The sequence below is a fragment of the Protobothrops mucrosquamatus genome, unplaced genomic scaffold, assembly GCF_001527695.2.
Source record: "Protobothrops mucrosquamatus isolate PMUCROS unplaced genomic scaffold, P.Mucros_1.0 scaffold2585, whole genome shotgun sequence".
Taxonomy (NCBI): domain Eukaryota; kingdom Metazoa; phylum Chordata; class Lepidosauria; order Squamata; family Viperidae; genus Protobothrops; species Protobothrops mucrosquamatus.
In genome coordinates, this window is record NW_015388641.1 from 89,497 (window position 1) to 101,657 (window position 12,161).

Below are 12,161 nucleotides of genomic sequence, written 5' to 3' on the forward strand. Positions count from 1 at the left end.
GATATTGTGCAAAATCCTCAGCCCTCCCCACCAGGGGGTCCTCCCCCCCTCAATTGAAGGAGGGAGCGGGTCACCCTGAAGAGGGTGGCTGGGCGATTATCTGATGACGCAATGAGGGTGGAGTAGTAATTAGACCTCGCCACCCTCATTGCCACAAGGTAGGATCTAACATGTATCCTTACCTGTGTTCGGTCGGGTTCGGTTCGGGTAGCCCTCCAACTGCTCTCTAATTAAGGAGAGTTGCTGGTTGACTGGGGCAGTGGCCAGAACGGTCACTGATCAACTATTTCAAGCAGGAGCTAGACCGCGACTTACTTCAAACCTGCATCATTCAGGCTTTTCCTAACCTGTTGCATGAGTGGTACAGATGGCGATGGTGTTAGACATCGAGTTGGATTGCCCCAGAAAAGTCAAGCACAGCCAAGCCCAAGCCACCGCGTGTCCAGGAGAAACCCCCTTATGGTTGATGTTTCCAAGCCACTGTGACCACCTGTGTATCCCGAGCGCCAGCCAGGGCTCCTATCAATTACAACCAATGTAGTCAGATGGGTCACCATGCTGTGGAGTGCCCAGCTCCTAAATCTCAACCCAGCAGCGTGCCAGTTGCCACTGCTAAGTTGCAGAGAGCTCCCAAAGAGGGAAAAGTCAAACTGGGCACGTCAGGACCCGACCGTTGAGGCCTCCCCTCCCACCTAGCTCGAAGCCAAGATCTAATCCGAGCCATAGCAAATGCCAGCATCTTACAACAGTGACGAGCAAGGCGAGGAGAACCCACATGGTGAGTCAACCCATTCCCGCCAGGCTAATAGTGCCCAAAATAGGGGCCTGTATGAGCTTGAACATCTAATAGACTCAGGGTGCATGCAGTGCTTAATTAACCTACCCATGGTATTCAAACTGGGCATGCGAACCAAACTACTGCCCCTAACCATGAGGTTTGAACAAGCTGATGTGTCCTTCATCGGAGGTACCCCTGCCATGCACCTAGCAGAACCTGTGCGTTTGGAAATGGATCGGAATTGGGAAATAATCCATTTTGTGATGGTTCTGAAAATGACTGAAGCAGTAATTTTGGGACTAGTGTGGTTTGATAAATGGCGTCCCTACATCTGGTGGGAGGAGGGAATGCAGAAGTTAAGACGGGACAGGACCCCTCCCACCTGCTGCTGATAATAAAATAAAGGCACTTGCCATCAGCAAAATTCAAGGGGAGCCCCGTGAAACCCTAAAGACTGTAGCTGGAAAGCTGCCAGGGATTCAACTTGTCCCAACTACTGTAAGTACCATGATTTGGCGGAAGCGTTTAGTGAGAAGGATTGTGACAACTTCTCCCCCACTGGGCTACGGACTGTTCCACTGAAATTCTGCCCAGCGCCAAGCTCCCAAAACCGAAGATGTACTATATGACACCCAAAAAGATGAAACAACTGAGAGAGTACACTGGAAAAAACTTAACTCGGGGTTTCATTCAGCCAGCCAAATCACACCTGGCTCTCCCGTGCTATTCAAGGAAAAGAAAGATGGGTCACTTAGATTATGCATGGATTTTAAAGGTTTAAAAGCTGTCAGTATATACAAAATATGTACTCCCTTCCCCTAATAAAGGACATTTTAGCCCACCTGGCTAAAGAAATAACATTTACCAAGCTGGATTTAAGAAAGGCTTAAGGATTAGGGAGGGGGACGAGTGGAAAACCACCTTTAGTTGCCCTTTGGGAAGTTTCCAATTTAAAGTGATGCCTTTTGGACTGCAGGGGGCCCTAGCTGTATTCATGCAATTGATAAATCAAGTGTTCCATGATCATTAATACAAGGGGGTTCTAGTTTATCTTGATGACATCCTTATTTACATTGAAACCATGGAAGAACACATCAAATTGATCCGTGAGATGCTAAAGAGACTGTTAAAAGCCAAACTGTATGCAAAGCTGTCAAAGTGTGAATTTCACCAGACACACCTTGACTATCTGGGGTATCGGATTTCAAATGAGGGAATAGAAATGGACCCTGCCAAAGTAAAAGCGGTACTAGTACCCATGCACCCGCAAGTAGCTTCAAAGCTTTCTGGGTTTTGCCAACTTTTACCGTCAATTTATTCCCTCTTTCGCAGATAACCATGCCAATCACTGATTTACTAAAAACAGGAAAAGGGGGGGGGGAAGCCCCGACCTTGTCAACCTTTGCAATGGTCAAGCTGCATTCGAGAAACTGAACCAGTTCTTAAGCACCCTAACCTTGAACAGCAATTCATCATTCAAGCCATGGTACAGTTCTCATACAAAAAAACCAGAGGGGAATTACAACCCTGTGCTTACACTTCCTGATAACTGACAATGAGAGGAGGTGGGTTGTTTGGGAGAAAGAGGCTTTTGCAGTTTGGTGGGCATTGCTAACATAGTGTCATTCCTTGGAAGGAGGGGAAATACCTTTTGAGGTGTGGACTGATCACAAGAATTTGGAGGCTCTGAACCCCTCCCCCCCCGCAAGTTATCCCAAAAAGAGGTTCGGTGGGCTCATTATTTCAACTGTTTTAATTTCACCTTAAAATATTTTCCAGGGGGTAAGATTTTTTGGCTGAGGCCTTCTCTAGAATGCTCCAGTTCAAGAGCCACCGGGAGGAAGTAATTAACTCTATTATTCCCCTGCCACAATCCGCTTCCCAAATAACAACCAGATCACAAACACAGAGACCACCTGCCGGTCCTGATGATCATTTACTGAAGAAACTAAAGGAGAAATTAGAGACTGACATAAGATTCAAGGACAACAAATCTCTTTTAACCCTGGGGGGGGGGGCTAGCCTGGAAGGGTAGCCTCAGACTCCAAGCACTTCAGCGGAGTCATGATGCTAAACAGGCAGGTCATTTTGGATTTTTGAAAACATTGCATCTGGTGCGGAGACAATTCTGGTGGCCATGGATGAAAAAAGACATTGAAAGTTATGTTAAGAGCTGTGCCACCTGTGCTGTCACAAAAAGACATCCTGGGAGACCCCCAGGCTTGCTGCAACATGGCTGATCCTTCCCAGCCCTGGAAGGAAATAGCCATGGACTTTATAGTGGAATTGCCTGAGAGCAAGGGAAACACTGTAATATGGACTGTGATTGATCTATTTTCCAAACAAGTGTATTTTATCGCTTCCTCAGGACTTCTCTCTGCCCAGAAGCTAACCAAGCTGTTTTTGAAACACATATATTGGCTATGTGGAGCCCCGAAATGGATTTTTTCTCACAGTTTACTTTTTACATGGACCGGTTTACTGCTAAGTTCTGGAAGGAGTTCGTTAAACTGATTGGTTTGATTCAGGGGCTTTCATCGGTTTTTCATCCGAGTACAAATGGAGCGGCTGAAAAAGCTAACACAATTGTGGAACAATACCTCAGATGCTATGTTAATTACCAGCAGACTAATTGGGGTGATCTCCTGCCTTTTGCAGAGGTAGCGTACAATGCACAGTAGCACTGGATTCACCCCATTTAAAGTAGTAACAGGTTAAGATTTTGTGCCTATGCCTGAGTACCCCCAGGAGCCTCCTACTTCCCAGATGTTGGACCAATGGATGACATCTTTCCATGGGGTGGGTGAATGTGAAGAAAGCATTGGCCAAAGCTACCAAGGTTTATAAGGAGCAAGCAGATAAATGACGCTCCCCTCAAAAACCTTTTAATGTTGAACAATTGTTTTATCTTTCAACAAAATATTTAAGGTTAAAGTTGCCCAGCAGAAAATTGGGGACAAAGGTCCTTGGTCCTTTTCCCATCATCAAAATCATAAATCCTGTTACAGTGGAATTGAAACTTCCATGACTGTTGGGAAAACTTCACCCCGTGTTTCATTGTAATCTGTTGAAACCTGTGTCTTAATCCTCTTTAAGACCTATTCTAAAGAAGTCGCCGGCTCCAATAGCGGTAGAGAGGGAGACCATTATGAAATATGAATCCTTGATTCTAGGTTGTACAAGGGAAAGTTACAATACCTGGTTCAGTGGAAAGGCTATCCCACCAGAAGCTACACGGGTAAAGTGTACCAATGTGAAAGCAGACAGATGAATAAAAAAGTTCTACGATAACTATCCTCACAAGCCTCGAGGAAATACTTAACCTGCTTTTTGTTTCTCCTACATGAGAGTCTTTCTTTCTGAGAGGGGCCGACTGTCAACTCTACAAATGAGCATGACTGCAGCCATTTTTCTTCTCATTCAAGGTTGCCACATAGAAGGGAGGGAGGGGGGTTGCCCAGGTGCTTCCTTAGTCAAAATAATCTCTTGTCCCGTGGGAACAAAGGTCATCAGCTGCTCCCAGGATTGGGGACTGGGCGTTGCATAAAAAGCCGGCCAAATGATCATATTGGGGAACGTAGTTGGCTGCATGGTTTTATGGGTGGGACATTTTACTTTGTATTGGGAAATTGTTATTTGTCCCCATTGGTTTCACTCTGGACTTGGTTTCACTCTGGACCGTGCCGATACTTTGTAACAAATAAACATGATCTTGGAGGAATTTGCAAGCCTTGGAGTTCTGCTTTATTCATCTCTGTCTGTCGGAACCATGACATACTGTTTCCATCCATGGGGACCCCGACTTTCAAAATGTCTGTTGGATCCTGTTCACAATAGGGAGAATCTTCAGGGAAATCAGACAGATCCTCTGTAATTCTATGATTTTCAAAAACTACAAACCCACTGGTAGAACCAAAGTCTGCTTTAAGTAATGAGGGAGACTATAGTTTAGTTGTCCTGTTTGAAATGTCCCACTATCCATCTCTCAGACTGGCAAAGATGAAGAAGACCATCCATAAATCTGAGAAGAAAGCCAATTAAAACAGAACTAGGTTAGCCATTCTAATTTTTTAATTGTGCATAAAAAAGATAATATTTTCAAAGAATTTAGGAATGGGGACAAATAGCAATGCAACAATAAATTAAGAGGCAGATGCCTATCTGCAGTTCACATCATAAATCACACAGTGGCTGGACTGATGTACAGTCCAAATTCAATTTTTAAATTTATGAGGGAAAGGAAGCTGAGGAAGACAGATTGATCATAGAAATGCACAACGCACAAGAGACCCATATAAAGGGTATCTTAACAATTGTAGTGTGTTACAAACCCACTGTATGTTTGGAGACCTCACCACTGGTATTATTAAACTTATTCATTGCACATCTCACAGATCCTGTGATCAAAGTCACAATCCCTTTTCTCCTCAACTCAATATTCCTACAGCTCTTCACCATCAGGTTCATCTGCAAGGCAGAACTGCCTCTATATGTGAACTTTTACAGTGCTTTTTTTCACTGGGCCTTGGGCAACTGCCCACACGCCTGACAGCCATCGTAGACTTACGTTTTGAAGATCTCTCAGAGGCAGCCATCATTTTCAGCGCACCCACAATTTCTTAAGGTTGTCTGCACAGTGTTAAGGTAGCAAAGCAAGCATTTTCTCCCTCTCCTGCATGACAATGATCCAAAAGAAGCCACCATTTTGGCCCTGAGGTGTGGCAAAATGACAATCACTTCCACAAGTCCACCACATGGCTCAGGAATGAATCCCAGTAATATAGAAAATGACTGCCGCTTCCAGGACATAGTCATGCGGCCTAGGGATACGTGACCTTCCCTCCTTCCCTAACATGAGGATCAAAAATCTTTAAAGGTAAGGAAGAGGAGGAGGAGGAGGTGAATCCTGGTGGTATGGGAGTCAGGCTTAAGGACTGCAGGGACCCAGTGGGAGTGGGAAAAGCCTGTGAGGATCTCGTGGAGGTGAAAAGTCTTTGGGGATCTTGTGATAGTGGAAAAGGCCTGAGGGGGAATCCCAAGAGTTGAGGTAGGGGAGGCAATGAGAAGGCAAACCTGGATCTGTGCTATGCCCCCAAAATTGAGGTACCCAACGTTCCACTTAGCAACTTACATATTCATTTAGCGGCTTCATCAGTGAGACAATGGAGTGGGGGTAGTTAAGCAAGGTAATCTTGCTTAACAACCACTGCAACATGCAATCGTAATTGGCAGGCCCTATTACACATATTTTGAGGACTACTTCTTTGCTGGCTGGAGGAATTGAGAGACTCAAAATCTGGAGGACACCAACAGAAGACTAAAACTCCAGATGTGGGAATCCTATCATCAATATACAAACATACCACCCAAAAGCCTTTTTGAGGAATTTCACTATTTCTGCAAAAGGAAATATCCAGTATGCTGCTGATAAACAGAAATAGGTAGTTAGCTTTTTTTCCATTTTCCTTTTCTCTCCACTTACAAATCTAATCCTGAGACATGTTTGAGTAAAAAGAATCAGGCCAGAATTAAAATAGTCAATTTCTCAACTACACTTTCAATGGGAGATCACAATTTCTCCTTTATGGATCCTCTGGTGTTTCACCAGGCTGGAATTCTGATTGAAACTTTTCTCACAGACAGGACATTCAAATGGTTTCTCTCCTGTGTGAGTCCTCTGGTGTCTAACAAAGTGGGAATTTATCATGAAGTTTTTCCAGCAATGAACACATTCAAAGGGTTTCTCTCCTGTGAGTCCTCTGGTGTTTCACCAGGCTAGAACTGTTACTGAAACAGTTACCACAATAAGGACATTCAAAAGGTTTCTCCCCTGTGTGAGTCCTCTGGTGTGTTACCAGGGTGGAATTCTGGCTGAAACTTTTCCCACAATCAGGACATTCAAAGGGTTTCTCTCCTGTGTGAGTCCTCTGGTGTGTTACAAGGCTGGAATTGTTACTGAAACCTTTATCACAATAAGGACATTCAAATGGTTTCTCCCCTGTGTGAATCCTTTGGTGTCTCACAAGGTGGGAATTATTACTGAAACCTTTCCCACAATCAGGACATTCAAAGGGTTTTTCTCCTGTGTGAGTCCTCTGGTGTCTTCCCAGGCTGGAATTGTTACTGAAACTTTTATCACAATAAGGACATTCAAATGGTTTCTCCCCTGTGTGAATCCTCTGGTGTCTCACGAGGTGGTAATTATTACTGAAACCTTTACCACAGTCAGGACATTCAAAGGGTTTCTCTCCTGTGTGAGTCCTCTGGTGTATCACCAGGTGGGAATTATTACTGAAATCTTTACCACAATCAGGACATTCAAAAGGTCTCTCTCCTGTGTGAGTCCTCTGGTGTATCACCAAGTTGGAATTGGTACAGAAACCTTTACCACAATAAGGACATTCAAAAGGTTTCTCTCCTGTGTGAATCCTCAGGTGTCTCACAAGACTGGAATTCTGATTGAAACCTTTACCACAAACAGGACATTCAAAGGGTTTCTCTCCGGTGTGAGTCCTCTGGTGTATCACCAGGTTGGAATGGCAACTGAAACTTTTCCCACAATAAGGACATTCAAAAGGTTTCTCCCCTGTGTGAGTCCTCTGGTGTGTTACCAGGCTGGAATTGTTATTGAAACTTTCCCCACAATCAACATATTCAAAAGGTTTCTCTCTCCTGTGTGAGTCCTCTAGTGTATCACCAGACTGGAATTGTGACTGAAACATTTTTGGCAATCAGGACATTCAAAGGGTTGCTCTCCTGTGTTAGTCCTCTGGTGTCTCTCCTGGCTGGAATTGTAACTGAAACCTTTACCACAATAAGGATATTCAAAAAGATTCTCTCCTGTGTGAGTCCTCCGATGTATCATTAGGTGGGAATTCTCACTGAAACTATTCCCACAATCAGGACATTCAAAGGGTTTCTATCCTGTGTGAGTCCTCTGGTGTCTCACAAGGTTGGAATTTTTAATGAAATGTTTCCCACAATTGGGACATTGGAAGGGTTTCTCTCCAATGTGAGTCCTCTGGTGTCTCCCAAAGTAGGAATTTCTAGTGAAACGTTTCCTATATCAACACATTCAAAGTGTTTCTCTCCTGTGTGAGTCCTGTTGTCTGATGAGGTGGGAATTTTCAATGAAACTTTCACATATTCTGGACACTCATACGTGGCGTCAGTCCTCTGATGTATCACCACATTGCCATGCTCAATAGAGTATTTACCACATTGGGAGAACTTTTATGGCTTCTCTCCTGTATGGGTCCTCTCATGCATAATCAGCTGTGATTTGCAAGTTGTATCTTCCCCACAATAAGCACATCTATGAAGCTTTCCCACCACTTATATCCTTGAGGATGTCAAAAAGGTGTGTGATCCCTTTTTTAATGGTTTTTTTTATTAAAGCTGTTTTTTTCTTCCCAGAACACGGCTTGCATCACTTTCTGCCCTAGGTGGCTCTCCAAGTTACTTTTTCCTATCCAGTGACTTCCAGATATTCCCCTCTTTTACTGAATAAAGAATAATCTCCCTTGACTTCTCATGTAATGTATCCTTTAGTTCCACATGCTCTATTTATTCCAGCTTGAAATCTTTCTTAATTTTCTCTCTTTTGTCTATCAGCTGCTGGAGAAGGAGAATGGTGTGGCTTTCTGAAGGAAATGGAAAATATTTTGATTTCTGGGTCGATTTTCTTTCAATGTTGCTTCTTATTCTCAGTTGTCCACAGTGCTCTTATTGCCATCCGCTTTGCCTATAAGATTTAAAGAAAAGTGTAATTTTGATTGTTTATTAAATTGTTGTAGAAAATATGAAAAAAAGAAAAAACTATGCATTACAATAAAAAGCAAACATGCCACAATTTTAGAATAACTCTTACATTAATCATGATTCATTTGACACATGGAACACTACCAAGATCCAAGTTCAAATACAGGCAGTCTTCAACTTACAACCACAACTGAGCCCAAAATTTAAATTTAAAGTTTAACTTTAATTGTGCATAAAATGATTGCAGAAGATGTGAAAGAAAGCAAAATCTATACAGTACAACAAAAAAGCAAACATGCCACAATGCTAGAATAACCTCTTACATTAATTATGATTCATTTGACATATGAAAGTTGTAAGGCCCTACCTCAGCTGACTCTCTCAAGAAAGCAAAACTCTTGAAACTGGCATTTCAAAAGGAACTTTTATTCAGAGTTAGTGAAAGCAAGAGAAGGCAGGCAGGATCTTAGCACTGCAAAGGATTCAAAGAGTTCTAAGATGGCGGCGCCTGGATCAGTTGTGGCTGCATTGGCTCTTGAAGGTGAAAGGTTTTGGGAGGGATATAAAGGATATAGCCACATAATGGGGAAGGTTTTAATGTGTTTGAGCAATGTGGTGGAACTAAGGTAACATACGACCGACAATCTTTGCTGGCATGGCGAGTTTCTAGCTGTTTCAGAACTGTTGGTGAGACCGTTAAAAGTCATTGGCGTTGTTTGAAATTGTTCTTCCAGCAGCAAGTTCTGACTGCTGGCCCAGTGATGGATTTTATTGCAGATCAGGGCTGTTTCCAAAGGGGGCAGAGGAGGAGAGGGCCCGGGGCTTATGGAGCAAAGGAAGTGGATGAGGCTGTCAGCAGGCCCAGAGGAAGAAAAAGAGGCTTTTGGAGGAGTTGGTGGCGGCGGCAGCGTGCTCCAGGGGTGAAAAGAAGCAAGGCTTCTTTAAGGAAAAGGTGGAAGAGACACGATCAGAAAAAGGAACGGAGGTGAGGTTGTCATGCAGGAATACAAGCTAATTTGAGGGCTAATCCACATGGAGCTCCGTTTCCATCTGTCCTGTTTGCCATCGTTCACTTCCTAGAGACTAAAATGGATGATCCGAAACTTGAGCTGACCACTTACAAGGAACATATATCAAAGGTGGTGACCCTTTGAGAGCTGAATGCAACGAAAATCATTTTGATGTATGCTGATTGGTGTACATTCAAAGTAACAATAAAGTTAATAATAATAATAATAATAATAATAATAATAATAATAATAATAATAATAATAATAATAAGGTTGGAAGGGACCTTGGAGGTCATCTGGTCCAACCCCCTGCTCTGGCAGGAAACCCTATACCATTTCAGACAAATGGCCGTCCAGTCTCTTCTTAAAAACTTCCAGTGTTGGAGCATTCACCACTTCTGGATGCAGGTTGTTCCACTGGTTAATTATCTAACTGTCAGGAAGTTTCTCCTTAGTTCTAGGTTGCTTCTCTCCTTGATTAGTTTCCATCCATTGCTTCTTGTCCTGCCTTTAGGCACCTTGGAAAATAGCTTGACTCCCTCTTCTTTGTGGCAGCCCCTGAGATATTGGAGCACTGCTATCATGTCCCCCCTCGTCCTTCTCTTCATTAAACTAGACATGCCCAATTCCAGCAGCCGTTCCTTATATGCTTTAGCCTCCAGTCCCCTAATCATTTTTGTTGCTCTTCTCTGCACTCTTTCTAGAGTCTCAACATCTTTTTTACATCATGGTGACCAAAACTGGTTGCTATTGTTGTTATTATTATTATTATTAAATATGCCTGGAAGTGATGGGGATACTGTATGCATATATCTACAATTGTAGATATAGGCATACAGAGAGAAATATAAATACACACACCAATAAACTGTATGTCATGGTTCTGACAGACAGAGATGAATAAACCAGAACTCCGAGGCTTGCAAATTCCTCAAAGGACATGTTTATTAGTTACAAAGTATTGGCACAATCAAAAGTGAAACCAAGTCTGGATACAAACATAACAATTCCCCAATACAAAGTTAAAAAATCCCATCCATAAAATTATGCAAGCAACTACATTCCCCAATACATATTTTCTGCAGGCTTTTTACGCAATGCCCAGCCTGCAGTTTCAGAAGCAGCTAATGACCTTGGTTCCCACAGGAGAAAGGATTATTTTGACTAAGGAAGCACCATTCTATGAGGCAACCTAGAATGAGAAGGAACTTGGCTGTAGCTATGCTCATTTGTAGAGTTGACAGTCGGTCCCTCTCAAAAAGAAAGAGTTTCCCGTAGGGGAAACAAAAAGCAGGTTAAGTATTTCTTCAAGGCTTGTGAGGATATTTATCGTAGAACTTTTTATTAATTTGCCTCCTTTCACATTGGTACACTTTACCCATGTAGCTTCTGAGTCTAAAAAAACTATCATTCCTAAGTTGCGGTGGTTTTCTCCAAGGAACCACTACATCTTTGTTACGCCTTGAAGATTGGTGATCCAGTTCTGACTAAAGTATTTGAACAACAACGCTGTGACGTATCAAGATCTGGCTTCTGGATACATGTTTCGCATTGCAAGAAAGTACCAGCCCCCAAGATCATGGTCGTCAACAAACAACCCATTAATTTACCACCAATAAATTCGAAAGGAATACCATTAGAAAAAGTTGAAAGGATCACGCACCTTGGTTCTAATTAACTGGAAAATGGGACATGACCACTGAAGTAAAGACAAGGATAGAGAAAGCCCAAACAGCATTCTTCAAAATGAAAAACGTCTTCTGCAGTCACGACATAAGCCTAAGACTGAAAATCAGGCTTGTCAGATGTTATATTTTTTCTGTCCTGCTTTATGGAGTAGAGAGTTGGTCTGTGACAGAAGGCCACCTGAAGAGACTAGAAGGCTGTTACGTATAAGCTGGGTTGACAAGATCAGAAATGAGGTGATAAGCTGCCTGGGAAAGCCAAGGGAAATCATCAAAACAATTAAAAAACGAAAGTTAGAATATTTTGGACATGTGATGCGACACCCAGAAAAATACGGCATACTCCATTTAATCCTCCAGGGGAAAATTGAAGGCAAACGAGATCCAGGCAGAAGAAGAACATCATGGCTTCAAAATCTAAGGGACTGGTTTGGACAAAACTCAGCAGCACTTTTTTGTGTGGCTACTCTCTGTGCAGAATGATTTCCAGAGCTTGGGGAAGGAACTTAGCAGAATAGGCTGTAGGCTTACTTTCTCAGAGGTTTTACCAGTGTATAAGGAGCAAAATGGAAAAGGCCAGCGCATAGCACAATTCAATATGTGGCTGAAGGAGTGGTGTAAAGGGGAAGGCTTTGGATATATTAGTCACGATGTCTGTAGCTGGTCCAATGAAAAGATGTACAAAAGAGATGGTTTGCATCCATCAAAGAAAGTGACTGAGTTACTCAGCTATAAATTCACAGATTTTCTGAAGGAAAATTTAAACTAAACAGCGGGGACAGTGAGTTAATTGATACAGAACAACCCTGTCCCCGGCAATCTAAAAATTATAGGGCTACCAGTGCATGTAGCATGGATGTGTGTGTGGACAAGAATACCAACCTTGCTGTCAAGCAAAATGAAGCCTCTAATAGCGAGTGCCACACA

General features: G+C 42.8%; 1 pseudogene; it reads right to left on the reverse strand.

Moving 5' to 3' along the window:
- Nucleotides 1-6,243: 6,243 nt before the first annotated feature.
- On the reverse strand, nucleotides 6,244-8,208 carry LOC114922168 (annotated as a pseudogene).
- Nucleotides 8,209-12,161: the final 3,953 nt, after the last annotated feature.